The 11,513-nt window shown below is 43.1% G+C and overlaps 1 long non-coding RNA gene across 2 annotated transcripts; it reads right to left on the minus strand.

Annotated features, from left to right (window-relative positions):
* Window positions 1–2,186: 2,186 nt before the first annotated feature.
* On the minus strand, window positions 2,187–10,226 carry LOC107142018. Of its 2 annotated transcripts, XR_001503498.2 has the most exons (3): window positions 10,094–10,225; window positions 9,581–9,891; window positions 2,187–2,777 (listed from the first exon to the last, which is right to left on the minus strand). It is a non-coding gene; the product is annotated as an uncharacterized LOC107142018 (long non-coding RNA). The 2 variants fall into 2 exon arrangements; XR_001503497.2 differs by having other exon boundaries at window positions 9,581–10,226.
* Between the last annotated feature and the right edge of the window lie 1,287 nt (window positions 10,227–11,513).

The raw sequence follows: 11,513 nt of genomic DNA on the forward strand, positions 1-11,513 counted from the left end.
AGACTGAAGCAGCAGGATTGCAAATTTCAGGCCAGCCTGTACATTTAGCAAGATGCTGTCTCAAAATAAAAAATTAAAAGGGGCTGGAGTATAATTCAATGGTAGAGCACTCCTAGGTTCAATCTCTAGTATTGCCAAAATTAATTGATTATTTAATTAATTAAATTGACCATAAATGTAAAGGTTTACTTCTGGACTGCCATTTCTATTCCATTAATTCATATGTTCATTCTTATGTCAGTACCATACTACCTTTATTACTTTATATAATAAGTTTTGAGATTGGGCAGTGAATCCTAAAACTTTTCTTTTTAAAATTGTTTCTGATGTTCTGTATCCTCTGCATTTGCATATGAATTTTAGGATTGACTTGTTCATTTCTGCAAAAGCAAAATCCAGCTGAATTTTTCCCCCCAATCCTAGAGATCAAACTGGGGGCCTCATACATGCTAGGCAAGCACTTTACTAGTGAGCTACATATCCAATCCCAGTCAGTTGAAATTTGTATAGATATTGTATGAAAAATGTAGATCAGTTTGAGGAGTGCCGCAGTCTGGCTGGGCACAAATGCCGCAGTCTGGCTGGGCACACAATCACGAGCCACCACACAGCTTGTAGATTCAAACAGCAACTCTTTATTTCCGAACTCACACCAGCCGTCTACAATCACGTTCTGGGGAAATCCACGTTCTCTGCCCAAATCCACGTTCTCTCCCAAATTCTCCTTCACTGGGCTTCTGTCTCCCAAAATATACTGTCTGAATCCCGTGAGAACTCAAGGGGAACTTAGGCAGCAGGATACGCCCTATTCCCAGCAGGAATAATCTTAAACCTTAAACCTGGAACCTAAACTGGGAACGCCCTAAACCCGATTATGTTAAACCGGGAACACCCTAATCCGCCCTGGTCCTTGAGCAAGGTCAACTACATTCAATGTCACTGCAAAATGTCAGCAACATGGGGTACGCTGGCAAGGAAATTGTCATACCTACTTGGCTAATGGCTCCCAGCAGAGGAGTAATGCCATCTTACACCCCAAATACCATCTATTCACTTTTATTCATGAACATGGGATGTCTTCTCATTTATTTAGGTCCGTTTAATTTTTTAACAATGTTTTATAGTTTTTAGTGCATAAATCTTGTACTTCTTTTGTTAAATTTACTCATATTTTTCATCTTGATGCTATTTTAATAAAAACATTTTCTCAATTTCATTTACAGATGGTTCATTTTTAGTGTTTAGAAATCCAACTGATTTTTGTGTATTGATTTTGTATACTGAACCTTACTGAACTCATTTATTAGTTCTAATAGGCTTTTTGTGGATTCCTTAGAGTTTTCTATATTCAAAATCATACAAATAGAGATAGTTTTGATTCTTTCTCTCTACCCTGGATACTATAATCATCAGTTCTTATCCTCTTTCATTTCTTCTCACACACAGCCTTTAGACTAATTTTCCTTTTGTTCTCCTTTCAATTTTCTGAGATTTATGTTCAAGCTAATTTTGGTGCTGATCCTTTCTTGTTTCTTCAGGTACAAACTTCTCTGAAAAAAGGATACACTAAAATGAGGTAGCAGGCTGGAGGTATGGCTCAGTGTTTGAGTGCTTGCCTACTATGCACAAAGCCCTGGGTTCAATCCCCAGCCCTGCAAACAAATAAGTAAATAAATAAATTTAACATGACAAGATGCTACACAGTAAGATGTAGTTCTGTGTATGTGTGTTTGTACTGGGAGTTTACCACTGAACTACATCCCTAGTCCTTTTTATTTTTTACTTTGAGAAAGGTTCTTGCTAAGTTGCTGAGGATCTCATTAAGTTGTTGAGGCTAGCCTTGAACTTGCAATCCTTCTGCTTCAGCTTTCTGAGTCCGTGGGATCACAGACCATGTGCCACCATGCCTGGCAGAGACATTGTTATTAGTTTCTGATATTTTCTTCCAATAAATTCTATGCATACTGAAATACATATATCTATATTTATATAAATTCATATGTATAACATCCTTACACATAGGAGCTGTTATATGTCTTGCTTTTGTTTTATCTTAACAATGAGTTTTGGAGGTTGTACCACAGTAGCACCTAATTTTCATTAACAGTTATATACTCTTCCATTTTAATGAAACACTGTCCTATTGAGGGCTATTAAGGTTATTTCACCTTTTGTGTTACCAACAATTCTGCAGCAGACATCCTTGTATGTTTATTTGTACATGTCAAGTTGCCTTGGGCGATATTTTGAAAGGAAAAAAAAGAGGTGTAGGAGAGCAAGGGTTTTGTGATTAGAAGGATTGCAGTTGTCTTCCTGCAGCCCTGCTCTATGCCATCTCCAGGCCCAGTCCTGACCATCAGTGCTCTCTGGCGGACTGGAGAGCTCTCCATCATTCTGCTTTGGCAGTTGGAAAAGGGCATCTTTTGGGAGCCTCTGGCTTGGAGTAGACAGCATTGGCCAGATTTGCAATCATTAGGCTCAGCCTGGCTAAGCCTGGGTCATGGCCTGTTTGGGAGTGGGATGCTGAACCACTGATGCTGGTGTGCAGCACACTGACTGCGGTGGGTAGGCCAGAAGTCAGCCTGTGGGGATGACCTTGGCTGTCAGGATGTCCTGAGCAAGCTGTTTAGCTAGATCCGGTGCTGACCTGTTCTGACCACGAGAGGGTAGTAATGAGCTGCCTAGCGTTCCAGGCTGTTGAAGGGCCTTCTCTGTACAAAGAAGCTCTTGTGTGGAGCAGCTTCCAAGAGGACAGGACAGCCAGGTAAATTATATTCCTGAAGAAGAAGGATGCATTAGAGGAAATCTAGTTGAACATATTAGAGAACACGATAAAAAGTATAAAATCAAGATGGACCACCTCTCATGAAAATAGCTTCATTATATATATATTTTCCATAAATATAGTACATGCACATTACAAAAACTTCTAATAATACATAAAAGTACAAAGTATGACCACTGTTCACTTTTTGGCAATGTTTTTGTAACCTGATTTTCTTTAACTCAGAAAATGTGTGGTTATCTATCCTTGTCAATACCTTTAATGTTAGAGGCCTCAGGACTTGTACTTACATAAATGCTTCATAAATTTTTCTACCCCAGTAACCCCAAAGGCAGAGAAGATGAATGCTTAGCCAGGCAGGTAGTGGTGAGACTGTGTGTGGAACTGGAATGTAACAGAACAGGAGAAACTTCTCTGAAATAGTGTGCTTTTACCTTAAAAGTTCAGACAAATTTTGCATTATACCCCATACATTTTTTTTTATACCCCATACATTTTGCATTCTCCTTCCCCTTTGTGTTTGTTTAAAAATCCGATGTCTTTTTCTCCTCCACATCTTTATAACATCTCATCGTATGTATGTACCACATGTAATGCTGGACATTTAAGTCATTGACAGTTTTTTTCTATACTATAAACACTATCTCACTATCATGTTGGGTGCGGTGGCGCATACCTGAAATCCCAGTGGCTTGGGAGGCTGAGACAGGAGGATCATGAGTTCAAAGCCAGCCTCAGCAAAGGAGAGGTGCTAAGCAACTCAGTGATACCTTGTCTCTAAATAAAATATAAAAAATAGGGCTGGGCATGAGGCTCAGTGGTCAAGTGCCCCTGAGTTCAATCCCCAGGACACAAAAAAACCCAACCAAAACAAAACAAAACACTATTGCAGTGAGCATCCTTCGGCCTATGTAGTTTCTCTTGTCTGATTATATCATTAGATTAGATTTCCAGAATGGGCACTTTGAAAAAACAAAGATACTCCCTTGCTCCCTGTGCTTTTGAAAAATTTGGTACAAGTGAGATGAAAAGGTGCTGAGGGGGAGAAGGGCTGTTCTTTATGCTTCTTGTTCAGGTCCTGGCTGGGACCTACCAGTAGTCTGGCTCTAGGCTTGGATCCTGCTTCTGCATTCACACAAGGTAACATGGCTTCCCTGTGCCCAGCAAAGTGCCAGGCTCTTATTTCCACCTTTTCTCATGTGGTCTTCCTAACAACCCGTTAAGATAGGGATGATTATTCTCATTTTGCAGAGGAGGAAGCCAGTCCTGTGAATCCAGGTGTTTTGGCCAAGGTTTCACAGAGAGGAATTTGATGTTTGGGTGTCTTGATTCAGGGATTCAGCGTCAATGTCAGCTTAGGGAACAGGACAGCTTAGCTGTAGACTTACTCCTAGGATAGTCGCCTGATAACCTTTGAATCTAGCCACTCAGGAGGATGAGACAGGAGGATCCCAAGTTCAAGGCCAGCCTCAGCGACTCAGCCAAACCTTGTCTCAAAATAAAATAAAAATAACTAAAATTGTTGGGGGTGTAGGTCAGTGGTAGAGCATTCATCTAGCATGCAAGAGGCCCTGGGTTTGATCCCCAGCACCACAAAAAAACAAAACAGAACAAAAAACCTTTCAGTTACAAGTAAACACAAAACCCAAAACAACACTAGAGCTATTTTAAGTTTTTTTTTTTTTTAAAGGAGGAGTAATGGTGGGGGAGGGAATTACACGAACACAGAGAAGTCTCATGGAGCCCAAGAGAAAAAATAATTAGTCTCAGGAGGAATGAGGAAGCAGTGTTCTCTCTGTTTCTCTTTCTCTGGGAAATCATGGCCTCCAGCCTCTGCTTCCGTAAGTGCATCTAGCTCACTCTTCTCCTTTAGCAGATCAGGTTCTTTGCCTTGCCATGAATGTGACCTTCTCCCAGCTTCCAATTTTACATCCGCTCACTTTAGGTCTGCAGCCTAGACTGAGCTGGGATCTCTTATTCTAAACCCAAATCCCCAGGAGAGAGAATCTGATCTGATTACCTTGCGATATGTGTCCACTTCTGATCCAAACAGTGGTTGCCTTCGTGGGCAGCACTGGGTAGTACACACATGGCTATCAGCCGGGGGAAGTTCTTAAAGGACAGGGATCATCGCTGGCTGGCAGATTCCAATAAAGGTGTAGGAATGTGTCTACTTTGTCTCCCTGTCTGTATAAAACCCCAATATTAAACAGCATTCTATTAGAGGAAAAGGGTTGGAAACCCAACTCAAGTTTACTTAAACAAAAAAGGGAACTTTTTATCTCTAACAGAAAAGTCAAGGGCTTGATTTCAGGCACAGCTGGATCCACTTGCTCAAAAACCATCTATCTCTTTTAGCCAGGAACCATCTATCTCTTTTCATCTCTCAGTTTGACCTTCTTCTGTGTGTACTTCATTCCCAGGGAGGCTTTTTCCCTTGTGGTGATTATGTGGCCACGAGCAGCTCCGTCTCATGACTTAGTTTTCTCAGGGGGAAGCAAATTTCCCCTTTCCGATAGTTTCAGTTCTGATTGTCTTTGATTGAGCCAGAGCTTATTCTGAACCAATCCCTGTGACCAGGGGACAGTTGTCTGATTGGCTAGCCCTGGGTTACATGATCATTCCAGAGCTGAGGTGTTACTGTTCCCCCAAAGAAAAATGGAGTGTTATTAACAGAGATTCCAAGGCTGGGGTGTAGCTCAGTGGTGAAGTACATGCCTAGCATGCATGAGGCCTTGGGTTTGATCTCCAGAATCTCAAAAAAGAAAAAAAAAAAAATTACAGAGATTCTGGAACCTATTTTTAGAAACAGAGGATTAAAATGTTCATCAATCACCTCCTGGGATATGTTAAAAAACGCTGGAGGAAAGTAAATAAAATTCTCTTATTCTTTTACTACATGTTTATTATTATTTGCAGGACTGACGGTTGAACCCAAGGGCACTTCACCACTGAGCTACATCCCCAGTGCTTTTTGTTTTTTAAATTTTGAGACAGGTCCCACTAAGTTAGTGAAGATAGATTCAAACTTGCCATCCAACTATATCAGCCTCCCAAATCACCAGAATTACAGATGTTCGCCACTGATTCCAGCCATTCTTTTATTTGATATACATTTATTGAAGGTTCTATATGTACTCCTCTCTGTGTTCAGGGGATATAAGAGTGAATCAGAGGATAGTAGAATGAATCGGACATTATTACCCTGTGTGCATAAGTGATTACACAACCAGTGTAACTCTACATCATGTACAACTAGAAGAATGAGTATACTCCATTTAGATATGATGTGTCAAATGCATTCAATGGTCATGTATAACTAATTAGAACAAATTAAAAAATAATTTAAAAAGAGTGAATCAGAGTGGGGTGCTGTGGCTCATGCCTGTAATCCCAGTGACTTCCAGGAGGCTGAGCAGGAGGATTACAAATTTGAAGCCAGCCTCAAAAAAAAAAAAAGTGGGGGTGGTGGTGCTAGTAGTGTAGCTCAGGGGATAAGTATCCTGGGTTAAATTCCCAGTACCAAAAAATTGAAAATAAAAAATAAATTTAAAAAGAGAGAGGGGCTGGGGTTGTAGTTCAGTGGTTGAGCACTTGCCTGGCATGCATGAGGCACTGGGTTCGATCCTTAACACACATAAAAATAAAAATAGGGCTGGGGATGTGGCTCAGCGGTAGCGCGCTCGCCTGGCATGCATGCGGCCCGGGTTCGATCCTCAGCACCACATACAAACAAAGATGTTGTGTCCGCCGAAAACTAAAAAATAAATATTAAAATTCTCTTTCTCTCTCTCTCCCCCCCCCTTTAAAAAAATAAATAAAAGATATTAAAAAAAGAGAGGGATGGGGATATAGCTCAGTTGGTAGAGTGCTTGACTCACATGCAGAAGGCCCTGGGTTCAATCCCCAGCACCAAAAAAAAAAAAGAGAGAGAGAGAGAGTTTTCTCTGGTTTTCCATATACATGGCAGGAAGTGACTGTGTTCAGCTTTGGGTCCAGTGCCTAAACCTGACTCCTTGGCACCAATTGCAAAGTGACAGCCCTGTAGGCCAAATGTGATGCAAAAAATATGCTTAGCCTGTGGCATTTAGAAAAATGAATTAGTGCCCCAAATTAAAAAATTGGGAAACTTCAAATAAAAATCTGGAAAATCAGAATATCTGACAACTCTGGTCTTATATTCCCATGGCAACCATCTGCTAGAGCAGAGTAGCAGCTGCTGCCTGGAGCCCAGGCACACACTCTCATTGCCTTGGTTGCTGCCTTCCCTATTGTCCTTCATTGGGTGTTTCACTCCTTTTCATTACTGTTGTGATCCTTGGGGGCATTTGAACTTGAGTCACTTTGGCCTGGTTTCAGAGTCCCTAGAGACAAAATTCATCCCAGATTGGGTCAAATGTGGATCTCTGATTCCAAGTACTATGGCCATAGCAGGGCAGACTGCATCAGTGAGGTCCACATGGGACCCAGGGCACCTCTTCAGCAAGGTTTGTGGGAAATAGCAGGTTCTCAGGAAAAGAACTGTAGATGGGCAGACACTCCAAGAGGAGCCTAGTACAAGGGGAAGGAAATGAAGGCTGGTGCCCACTTATTACACCAGACATGTAATAAAGGCCTCTACTGAAGTAGACATAGTGGGTTAGAGAGAAGGGAGATTAATTTATAAGTTGTTAAGAACATGATGCCAACTCTAGTGACTTGGGAGGCTGAGGCAGGAGGATCTCAAGTTCAAAATCAGCCTCAGTAATTTAGCAAGGCCCTAAGCAACTTAGTGAGACCCTGTCTCAAAATAAAAAAATAAAAAGCGTTGAGATTTTAGCTCAGTGGTTAAGCACCCTGAGTTCAATCCCTAGAGTCAAAAAAAAAAAAAAAAAAAAGTACGTAATGGGCTGAGAGGGGGCAAGACCCTCTGACTTAGGTAACAGTAAAAAGTGGTGTCCTTCATCAAAATTGAGAATACTGGCTAGGGATATAGCTCAGTTGGTAGAGTGCTTGCCTCAAATCCACAAGGTCCTGGGTTCAATCCCCAGCACCACAAAAATAAATAAATAATAATAATAAAAAATCCAGAATACCAAGAGAAGAAGGGTTGGGGGAAGATAAAGAGTTCCTTTGTGTTTTGTGGAGCTTGCTGTGCTGTGCCTGGGGTCATGCTGGTAGAGCTGCTTGGTAACAGGCGGTAGCAGGCATCCTTTGGGGAAAGATGTGGGCTTGATATATGCACTAAGTCACTGGTTAAGAGAGAGAAGTCGAAAACACAGGCACAGGCTAACTGTGGGAGCAGGCCTGAGGGGTGGAAGGGAAGGGGGCTAACCAGTAGAACCACAAGGAGTACTGCTAAAGGCACAGAGAGCTGCCAGAAATGCTGGTTGCAGGAGAACCAGGGGTGGTGGCCTCACAGAAGCCCACGGAGGTCTGTCCATTTAAAAAGAAGAGTGATCATCAGCAGCACACATTTAGAGGAAGGAAGGCTTGGATACAACTTTTTGGATTTGGCAATTAAGAATTTATCAGTGAATGGGATAAGCATGTCATAAAGTGGTTGTGCAGAAACCAGAAACCCTGGGCTGAAAAATGAGTGAGTAGGGAGGATGGGAGACTGGGTGGCAACTCTTCGAGCACTGGGGTGTGGAGAGAAGGAGAGAATTAGTCCAAAAGCAGAGTTTGTGTCCAACAAGATGCCAGGGGAAGGCCTGGCTGCTGGCTAGAGACCCAGGTGTAACTAATGCCTTCATCTGGGGATGGGAGGGCCTGAGAAGGCTTCAGCTGCCAGGTGCTGTCTTATTTGTGGAGCCCAAGTGAAAGCAGAGAGGCCTGCAGAGGGAACTGCTCTCCGAGGAGGCCCCAGCTCTGTGGCTGGGGTTTTCCCACTCTGCATCTAGTTTCCTTGATCCACTGATTATCTTGGGCCGGTTTTGCTGAATGACTCAGGAGCTTGAGCAAGCTTTGCCACTTGGTTTCACAGCTCTGGGGGAGGGGAAGCCAGATTCTTTTCTGATAATCCCGGAACAGTCATTACGATATTGAGAAAAGCAGGAAAGTGAGACCCCAGCTTCAGAGCAAAGGCTCTCCAGGACTTTTTTTCTTTTGGGGGGATAGGGGTACCAGGGATTGAACTCAGGGGCACTCAACCACTGAGCCACACCCCCTGCTCTTTTATTTTTTAATTTAGAAACAGTCTTACTGAGTTGCTTAGTGCCTCACTGTTGCTGAGGCTGGCTTTGAACTCACGATCCTCTTGCCTCATCCTCCTGAGCTGCTGGGATTACAAGTGTGTGCCACCGCACCTAGCAAGTCTTTATCCTTTTTAAAAAAAATTTTATACATATATATATATATATATACATACACACACAACACATATATATATGTGTGTGTGTATATATATATTTGTTGATGGACCTTTATTTTATTCATTTATTTATATGTGGTGCTGAGAATCAAACCCAGAGCCTCACACATGCTAGACAAGCGCTCTACCACTGAGCCACAACCCCAGCCCTCCTCCCTTTATTCTTTTTCTTTCTTTCTTTTTTTTTTTTTTTTTTTTACTTGGGATTGTACTCAGGGGCACTCAACCACTGAGCCACATCCCCAGCCCTATTTTGTATTTTATTTAGAGAGAGGATCTTGCTGAATTGCTTAGCACCTCACTTTTGCTGAAGCTGCCTTTGAACTCACCATGCTCTTGCCTCATCCTCCCAAACCGCTGGGATTACAGGCATACGCCACCACATCTGGCCCCTGCCTTTATTCTCAATAAAATAATATCTAACCATTATTGAGAGCTCTTACCTTTGCTGAGCAATGTTCTATGGTCCTCCAGTCTTATCTGTGAGGTGACTCTGATTATTCTCTGCTAGGAGGAAGCTGAGAGTCAGGTGAAATGACTTGCCTGGGGCATCTAGCCAGTCACTGGAATTGCTGGGAATTGGAGGCCAAAAGTCAGTGCCTTTAACCATAATGGACTCTGCACTTCTGATGATGTCTCCAGGTCACCCAGCAAGGTCTGTGGGATTGAGGAGGGACCTCCCAAATGAGGGTCCTGGGAAAATGGCTGAGAAATAAAGACCTTCTAAGAAGATTCTCTCCAGCTAGAATTTCTTCTGTGAAGAAAAGGATGAGATCTTCTGAGCTTGTTCTGAGACTCCTGTTACCTGAGACCCCTTTCTGCAGCCCCCACCCTTCTGCTTAGATAAAGGGTCTATTCATCAGCTTCCCCAGAGCTGGATCTGGAAGCTGGGCCTGGCATCAGCCATGTCTCCCTCCTCTTGCCTGCCTTCCTGCCTCTCCCTGTGGACTTGACACCTGGTATCTCTTTCCTGTGTCCCTGAGCCCAGGGCTTGTGAAGTCCAGGCAGGCACAGTATCACTTTCTTCCTAAACTGTCCCTGAAGCAGGAACAATTTTGCATGCTCGTTGTCAGTACACACTTCCAAAGGTTCCTGTGAAATTCAGGCGCCAGTAAACACCCAAAGAGGAGGAAATGGGCCAAATAATGAGCCTGCAATTGCATCAGAATTGATGCACTCCATGCCTTTTCCCCCACCTCAGTCTCCAGAGGAGCCCAGTGGGGCCAGGCCCAAACCCTCTCCCCTTCATTTGGCCTAGGCAAGAGGCTAAGCTGGGGTGAAGGGGCTATGCTGAGGAGGTGACGTAGACTCCAGCTGTATCCTCCTTGGTCTCAAAGGTAACTTGCCGACACATCTAAAAGCTAGAGAAAAGGCAAAGATGGGGTAGCCTGAGGAAAGACTCCAAAAGCATTGAGGGTTTTTGGAGTGTCAGCCAGGTGCCAGGCTCCTTACACTTGTAACAATAATAACAGTAATGATATCTGACACACAGGCACTTGATCTATGATCAAAAGTTGCCGCCATTTTCTTTTTCCCCTTTTTTTTTTTTCAACCCGGGGATACTTTGCCACTAAATATCCCCAGCCCTTTTTATTTTGAGACAGAGTCTTACTAAGTTGTTTAGGGTATCACTAGATGTTGCTGAAGCTGATCTCGAACTTGTAATTCTCCTGCCTCAGCCTCCTGAGTCGCTGGATTTACAGGTGTGCTCCATTGTGCCCAACAGCAGCTGCCATTTTATTGTGTGATGGCCCTATATGATTTACATGCATTATCCTACTGAATTCTAGCAACACTCTTACAAGTTAGCAAGATTACAATTACTCTTTTACGAGTTAGGGAACTGAGACTGAGAGGGGTTAAAGTTCAGAATTAACCCAGGTCACTCAGCTGGGCACTGGAGAGTCTGGGTTAGGAACCAGGTCTATTTGGTCTTTGCTTCATCCTGTGTGTTAATTATGTGATCTTTTCAAGAAAAATAGAGAGTTATTATTGCTTTGGCTTACAGATGGGGAAACTGTGACCTCAGGCAAGTCTATTCACTTTTCTGAGCCTGAGTATAAATCTCAACACTATTATTGATGACCTCATGCTGAACTCTGGGGGGCTCAAGAGTACTCCTAACTCTAGGAGTCTTCCAAGAGTCCCTCGAAATGCAGTTTGGGTTTCACAGGGCTCCCCCTCCCCAGGAGGTGATAGAACCAGCCCCTGCCTAAGTGCTGATCATCTGGCTTTGATCATCTGTTCACTCAGCTTTGCCCCTGGACTGCCAGTTTCTGTGGACCCCTCTGGCTATTCTGTTAGCTCTGTATCTGGTAGGGCCTAGCTCAGAGGACAGGTTGTTTGAATTGGGGGGAAAATGGATCCCTGGAGGAG

This window comes from Marmota marmota, unplaced genomic scaffold (assembly GCF_001458135.2).
Source record: "Marmota marmota marmota unplaced genomic scaffold, marMar, whole genome shotgun sequence".
NCBI lineage: Eukaryota > Metazoa > Chordata > Mammalia > Rodentia > Sciuridae > Marmota > Marmota marmota.